At 32.0% G+C, this 7,538-nt stretch overlaps 1 long non-coding RNA gene across 1 annotated transcript; it reads right to left on the bottom strand.

Moving 5' to 3' along the window:
• Positions 1 to 5,953: 5,953 nt before the first annotated feature.
• On the bottom strand, positions 5,954 to 7,027 carry LOC148779230 (uncharacterized). The gene is made up of 2 exons (XR_016046976.1): positions 6,751 to 7,027; positions 5,954 to 6,467 (listed from the first exon to the last, which is right to left on the bottom strand). It is a non-coding gene; the product is annotated as an uncharacterized LOC148779230 (long non-coding RNA).
• Positions 7,028 to 7,538: the final 511 nt, after the last annotated feature.

Consider the following 7,538-nt stretch of genomic DNA (forward strand, 5'->3'; position numbering starts at 1 on the left):
CATAATAATTGTATGCTCATTTTTTTCAATGATGTGAATGTAATAATCAATAGACATATCTAACAGGGAAACTTTTAAATATTCACTTATTTTAGCAAACTAATGAAAGTACAAAATGCAATACCTTGATTTTATTTTTTGGAAACTTAAAAAAAAAAAAATTAAGGATTTTTAGTGACTTTTATCCAATAGTCATTGTATCTACTTTATTAATTGATACTTCCAATTTCTAATTGCTAAACTCCACTATTATTTGTTGATTCTTTGGAGTTTTCTTCACAAATAACCAATGTCATAAATTGTAAACCATGCAGTTAATGTCAGTGTTTTGATGGAGTCCCCCTCTCAAAGTTTAAGAACACTTACACTCTTATTAAGGAAAACAGACAGAAAAAAAAAAAAACGAGTCGTTGGTATAATAGCTTTCTCTCCTCTCTTTTTGTCAATGGAAAAATCAGAATCCTTCTAGCTAGTTCTTGTAAAATTAAATGGAAATAACTACACCTTCTAGGCATCTTTCATAAGAAATATGATCCATGGAAAATGATATTTGGTATACATTGATGGCACAAGAAGAAGACCCCATAACCCTAAAAGACTAGGAGAGCCGGGAATTATTAATGCAAGTAACCAAAAGGCTAGGAGAGCAGGGAATTATAAATGCTAAAAACCACAAGGCTAAGAGAGCAGGGAATTATTAATGCAAGAACTGTAGCGTTTACCAGAGTTGACTGCTTGATTTATTATTATTATTATTATTATTATTATTATTATTATTATTATTATCATTATCATTATCATTATCATTATCATTATCATTATCATTATCATTATCATTATCATTATCATTATCATTATCATTATAATAATAATAATAATAATAATAATAATTATTATTATTATTATTATTAATAGTAATTAGACTTGGTTCGAAATAAAAAAGCCAAAGCAAAAATGTGAATCATTGAAAACTAGGTAAGTAAAAAATATGAATATTTTGGATGTGGCTAGAAAAAAAAGAAAAGAAAAGTGAAAATATCGGATTAGTAAAGATGATACAAGATAACATTATGACGTGTAGTTATTGTAAGGATATATTAAAGTCATGAAAAGATAATCATATGTCCTTACATAATAACACTTATGCATCCTACTTGACAATTTTATCTAAATTTTCATTTAATATAAGAAAAATTCATCCTACACTATCAGGATTCAAACTATATACAATGGAAAAATAACAACAACAACAACAATTGCATAACATCCGGAACAACAGTGCAAGGTATTGGATTACTGCAAAAAGAAAATAGAAAAAAAACTCTCAAAATATGATTGTAATTAAAAAAATACAAAATTCTCCAAATGTGAAGCGCTGGTTCATCATAATCATTGTGTTGTATATATCAATGAAATAATAAAAAATTTAGAAAAGGTGCAACTAATCAAAACTTTTGTATAAAAAAATAGCATAATAAATGACTTATGTGTACTGAACAATAAGGGTAAGAAAACCCAGATATTAAAAACTCACCCTAATTAAATCTAATTTTACTTATTATTTTGAGATATACGGTTGTTTTAGAAAAATACATTTTCTGCGAATATGTTGATAATATTTTTTAATATAATTTTTTAAGGGAATATTTTAATAAATTTTTTTTATAGAACTTTTTGTTAAATCAAGATTCTTAAGTTTATCCCACTTTTAATATGTGTTTCTCAAAACCGAAATTCGATATTTAGAAATCAATGAAACGAATTTTGGTGAAGTGGCCGGCTTGGCCCTGGCCCTCTTCAGGCGGCATAATGATAAAAAATAAATATAAAAACAAAAGGTAAAAAAAGCTAAAGAGGTAAAAAATTGTGGCTTGAAAGCTAGTTTTTCATCTTCGAGCTAGTTGTTATTGCAAACCGTAACCATATTAGAGGTATCAACGGGTGGTTTTTTAAGATAGATTAAGGAGTTAGTGTTGGGTGAGTGTGGCCATTAAAGATCATATGAGTACTTGTAAAATGAAATGATATAGTGGAACATGAACTCAGTGGTAATGTGGTCTCTCGTGGACCATACTAAGCAAACGATGTTTGATGATATCAAACTATGCTTGACAATCTAGGCCAGTCGGTTGTAACCCATGTTACTTGGGCATAGAGTATAAACCGATAAGGGTTCTAATGGGTCTTCCCTTGATAAGGTCGAAGTATGCCTGGATGAGTGAGCTGAGGGACTGTGTCCCTTGTGTGTGATGATGGCATTCAAAGACGGTGGCCAAAGCCTCATCCATGTACTATCACACGACGTGCATATTGATAGACTATTTCGAAAAAGCAAGCCACTTTTCAGGGTAAAGTGTATACGTGTGTGAGAGATGCTCCTATACGCCATAAGAGCTGTGGTCACATTAGGTCTAGGTGGCCTTGGTCTGTCTTTAGGGGAGAACCTAAAATCCACATACTGGGATTGCGACCCCTTGGCTCATTAGCTAGACTTTGGTGACCCACTAATGAGCCTATGCATGAACTGTGGGTCATGAAAAATACTGGATCGATTTGATAAAGCAAGTGTGGTCTGTAGTCTACAGTTGAAGGTAGAGTACCCCAAATTATTTATTCCTAGACCATAAGATCCCATCTAATAAACTTAATTATGTTTATTTATGATGATATGATTTTAGAATCATTATTTGAATTTTTCTAGATCTTTGGATATTTTATTTATAAAATTTTAATGTTTCAAATCTTCAAGTTAATTATAAAATCATTTATTGATTTTTAAATATTTAAAAAATAGAATTGGGGCCCATTGTACATATGGGCCCACTATGCCCTAAATTGCTGGGGGCAACAAAAGCCACCACATGGGTGGCACGCCCCAATTTTGGGGCGTCCTATTCCCATGGGGTGGTATGCCACCACTTTTAGGGGATTTCCTATATTTTATGGGATAAGTGGTTAAAGAAGATTTGAGTGAATCTTTTAAAAGGCTCGATAAGGCTTGCATATTTTTGGATAAAATACAATATTGTGATTAATATTATTTTATTTGATTTATATTGATGGGATAATGGTCAAAGGAAAGAGGGGAATAAAGGTTGAAGCACCTTCTTAATGTTGATGGGCCATCCATAGAATGGATGGCTCAAATCTCTCACCCCACAAGTCACCCAAGATCAATGGTTCATATTCAATCTCGGCAAGCCAAAAAAAACCTAAGAAACCTTAATATTGTAGCCTATAAAAAGGAATTGTCTCTACCCAAAATCTATACATCTTATCTTTTTTTCTCTCTCTTAAGAAAGTTTTTCTCTCTCATGAAAGCCCAAAAGGAGCATGCCCCACTCTCTCATCTTTGATCTCTTTCGCGCCCACATTGTAAAAAGAGGCTAAGGGTTTAGGTTCTGGGGTTCTTCTCTCTCCCATCTATCAATTATGGATTTATGACTAAAGACTAAAGATTGCTAAGGGAAGTCATCTAGGGTTTGAGTTTGTAATCAAAAGGGTTTATGTTCTATTGGTGTGACTTGGCCTAAATTTGCTTTCCCAATTGAGATTGAAGGTTGATCATTGATCCGCGCCATCGGATGGTGGTTACTCGGTGTGGGGTGTAATAAGCTCAATTGAGGTAATCTCCAACACTCTCTTTTGTTTCTTATCACATTTAATTATATTGTCTTTATATTCCTAAGCGTAAAAATTGTGGATATGTTATTTGTTTAAAGAAAATTGGTTTAATGACATCAAGGTTTTTAAGATCTTAGATTTATTAATTTTATTTTCTTTGAAGCAAGAGTTATTGTAATAAGACTACTTCTAAGTGATCTTTGCCAAAAGAAAAAAAAAAAGGTAAAAAAAATAAAAAATAAAAAACTATATTCCCCAGTAAGATCGCATTAGTCTTTCCAACAAGATCGCATTAGTTTTTCTTTCAGTTAGTTTTCTTTTTTGAAGGAGTCAGTGATGGTGTTAGTAGGATCGAAAACCACAACATAGTAACTAGGTACTAGGGTGCTACTACCATGACCCAACCTCTTTCCTCATCTCAATGGTGCATATCAAAATAAAAAACATTCCCTTAAAAATTTAGAAAGAATCAATTTCTATATATATGAAAAAGGTTCCTCCTCGACATGAGAAACACTCTTCTTATTCCAATTCAAAGCTTTGGGTTTGCTCTAAAAAGCCACCGGAACTCTTTTGTTTTTTTTAAGACAATATGTCCCTTATTTATGAAATTCTTTATGGAAAAAGTTTATATAAGGATGCACTTCAAAAATCCATTAGAAAGGGTAGTTTTAATGTTGAAAAACCTTTTGATTGATCATCTCAATATCGAGATGTATGACCATGAAAAATAAAAAGATTTTAAGTCTCAGAAATACATTTTACAACATATTTTCTACACCGTCTACGGATGCATCCGTATGCCAACTGCACCCATTACTTTTTGTTTATCTTTGCTTTGCTAATTAGAAGTCATGGAGATTTGGTCTTAGCTTTAATATATATTTTATGCAAGTATTTTTTACACTCGCACGTTCATTTAGGGACAGGGAACTAATGGACTTAAAAACAACAACAAAAAATTATGGAGAAAAGGAAAATTCTTAATGACCATGGTTTTAAATCTTCTCTCCTATATAAAAACAGTGATAGTAATTTGATATTAATATAAGAACAATCCAACTTGACACCACCCCACTAACATCTTAAAAAAACCAACTCTTAAACTATTTGAAAAAACAAGTCGGTACCTCAAAAAAAAAATCCAATTTTCACATACATACACGAGAACTCTTGATAAACTATACTACATCCTAAGGTATTCAATTCCTAGAAAACTACTATTCTAGTTCTTTGAAATGAAGAGAAGGAAGGAAATAGTTTTTCTTTGGTGATATGAATCTTCAACTGAGGTGATGTGTTCATATGTAAGGCGCCAACAAACTGGATTGGCACTTATGAAGCATGTTGAAATATTAAATTAAGATTGGAAAAGATATGTCGACATTTAATAATGGAGCAGTTAGTGTAAGGTATGGGCTTTACAATAAGAAGTAAACACCCTATCTTATATTATAAAACTTGAAACTCAAAAATGATATGGATGTAGCATATTCTAGAACTTTAAAAAATGGGTGCTGTTTGTATAGAGTCGAGGTTCTAAACAATCAAAGTAAAGCCCACTTTCAAATAGTATCGAGAAATGTAGTTTCAATACTCGAAATCTTTGTGATAGCTTTAAAATATATTTTCATCTTTAATTATAAAATTGAAAGCTTAAAAATAGTATAGATTGTTCATATCTATGAATACTTGAAAATCTTAAAAATTGACTGTCCAAAAATGTATTACAAGATGAACTATTTTCAAGACTTGAAATCTATATTTTTCTCGTATCCTTGTATCTTGATGTTGAGATTATCAATTGGAAGATATTTTGCATCAAAACAACCACCTCTAGTGAAATTTTTAAAGTGGGCTCTAATTTGATTGTTTAGAGCTATATTAACTTTTTCCTTTAAAATAGATAAGTTCAGATAACATACTGCATTGTTTTTAGGGTTTGAAACTGACAAATTTGTAATTGTCGAAGTCGAGATAAGGGTTTCTCAGCACTGAAAATACCACTCTAATGAGATTTTTACTACATTACTTTTTACGTAAAGCCCTGGCCCTACACAAACATCTTCCTTTTAAGTAAGAAAACCGTTTATGTAAGGTTGCAACTTAAATATGTAAATTTACATATACACCTCAAAAATCCATCAGGTTTTGAAAAACCCTAGAAGTGATCATCTCGACATCGAGGTGTAGAAATCATAGCTAGCAAGTAAGAGACTTTCAATAAATCAGCTTCCCGTAAAATCGTAAAAAATTCGTTTTTATTTTAAGAAGTCTGATAAAAAATACAGGACAAAAATACTTCAAGTACGGATATCGCCAATATATCGGACTAAGCTTGAAAGTCTGAGTAAAAAACTAACTCCGATAAATACATATAAAAAAATTACACCATATCAAACCTATTTAAATACATATAAAAAAAAATCCGAAGCTAGATCAATCCGAAAAAATTACAGGATTTGATAACAGGTGCCCCTTCTCTCTCTAGAAATTTTCGGGTTCACTAATTTTTTGATCAAACCTATGTGAAAAGTCAAACCATTTTTTTAAAGAGAGACGATTAACGCTACTAAAAAACCTCAACTTTATCTCTCTGAGATTGATTATGTGAAAGATACCATAATTCCTGATCCAAGATGAGAGGCAAATGCTGACGTATTTTTTCTTCTTTTGGCCGGATTTGGAATCGCATTCGCCTTCTGACCAGCTTTTTTGAACGGAATTTTGATCTGAATCTACAAAGGAGTAATGGACCTCGAAACTTGATTTCTCTTCTCCTCCTACTCCACTCCAAGCTGAATCACCATATAATATTCCCTCTTCTTCAATAATCCCAACACCTTTATCATCACAGAACCCTAGCCTCAGGTTAAAGTCGATTCCCAGACCATTTTTCTGACAATAAATCACGTTTTCCGGCCACTGAGCCTTAAATTTCGGGGAACTTGATTCTTGGAAGAAATTTTAGGGGTGTGTTAAATTCCCTGAACGAGAAGAAGATCCAGCCAGAAAAATGGTGCTTATCATTTTTCTCAGGTGCGTTTGAGCACTGGAATGGCCTTTGATGAAAGAAATACAGGAATCGGCACCAGAAACCAAGAACTGAGCGGATGAAGAACTTACCTTTCTTTGATGGATATTTTCCTCCATTTTTTGTACGCCTCACTCCTCGATCAAACGCTTCGTCTTAGGTTTGGAGAGTCTGGTTTGTTCGCAAAAGTTGGTTTCTTCAAAAGCGGTTTTTTCGAGTGGTTTTTGAAAGGCCCCATAAAGTTTCAGATAATAGTTTCCTTAAGAGACAGACATCGATGGAGAGAGAGAGATTTCTTCATAGAATGAGCGAGAGATCATCACTCGCAGAGAGAGATCTTCACAGAGAGATAGCAGTTCCCCCTTCTCCATAGAAATTTTCGTAGACGTTTTTTTCGGACCCGTTTCATTCATTTTTCAAAAAATCACGTTTTTAACGGTATTATAAAAAATACACATTTTTTTGGATGAACTTTTCAAAAAAATGGCATTTAAAAAGTTTTAAAAAATGCGCCAATTTTTTGAAAAATCTCGCGATTAATCGTTTAATTGCTAACTATGGTAGGAATATTGGAAAAAAAAAGATTATGAGTCCCAAAAATAGTGCATCTCGAAACCTATTATCTAGAAAGTCCATTTTCAAGATTTTCATATATTTATAGATCTACTTAATTTTAACCATTTTTTGAATTTAGAATTTTATAATTAGATATGAAAATATATTTTCAAATAATTCAAAAAATTTTTTACACCAAAATTATATATTGTAATTACATATTATGATAAAATTTTGAAAGTTTTTTTTAATTGGATTGTTTAAGGTTGCAACCATATAAAAACCACACCCTTTAAGCAAAGCACCAGATCTTGCTTACTCAGTT

Source organism: Amborella trichopoda, chromosome 13, assembly GCF_054954075.1.
Source record: "Amborella trichopoda isolate Santa Cruz 75 chromosome 13, AtrichopodaSantaCruz75HAP2 v2.0, whole genome shotgun sequence".
In the NCBI taxonomy this organism is placed as follows: Eukaryota; Viridiplantae; Streptophyta; class Magnoliopsida; order Amborellales; family Amborellaceae; genus Amborella; species Amborella trichopoda.